Raw genomic sequence first — 637 nt, 5'->3', positions numbered from 1 at the left:
ACTTGTTGTTTCTTGTGTTGTTGATTTTAGCCATTCTGACAGATGTGAGGTGATATCTCATTGTAGTTTTGATTTGCATTTCCCTGATGATAAGTGATGTTGAGCATCTTTTCTTGTGTTTGTTGGTCATCTGGATGTCTTTTTTGGAGAAATGTCTGTTCATGTCCTCTGCCCATTTTTAAATTGGATTATTTGTTTTTTAGGTGTTGAGTTTTATAAATTCTCAAAAATATGGAATGCTTCACGAATTTGCATGTCATCCTTGTGCAGGAGCCATGCTAATTTTCTCTGTATTGTTCTAATTTTGGTGTACATGCTGCTGAGGCGAGCACAATCTCTCATTGCCTTCTAAAGCTTCTGCTTGCTCATCACTTCTACTTACATTTCTTCAACTAAGGCAAGTTATCAGACCATACCTATCTTCAAAGGGGTTAAGGAAGCACAATCCCATGTACTCAGGAGAGGAGAATGAGAATATTTATAAATTAGCATCATGGCAACCACATGGGGCAGGCCAGCCCAGGCAAACTAAAACCTATACTCTCAATGTGTATTCCAAAATACAGGTAGGTGGTGCATGCTGAGGAATTAACTTTACCCAAAGGAGGGTCTGGCTTTTCTTTCAGCTAGTGGAAGT

At 38.9% G+C, this 637-nt stretch overlaps 1 non-coding gene across 1 annotated transcript; it reads right to left on the bottom strand.

The window, feature by feature from the left end:
• Window positions 1–225: 225 nt before the first annotated feature.
• Window positions 226–332, bottom strand: LOC116624805. Its single transcript, XR_004297958.1, has one exon. It is a non-coding gene; the product is annotated as a U6 spliceosomal RNA (small nuclear RNA).
• Between the last annotated feature and the right edge of the window lie 305 nt (window positions 333–637).

The sequence above is a fragment of the Phoca vitulina genome, unplaced genomic scaffold, assembly GCF_004348235.1.
Source record: "Phoca vitulina isolate PV1807 unplaced genomic scaffold, GSC_HSeal_1.0 scaffold70, whole genome shotgun sequence".
Lineage (NCBI taxonomy): Eukaryota > Metazoa > Chordata > Mammalia > Carnivora > Phocidae > Phoca > Phoca vitulina.
The sequence above is the reverse complement of the archived record's forward strand: the minus strand, read 5'-3'. Positions and strand labels throughout refer to the sequence as shown.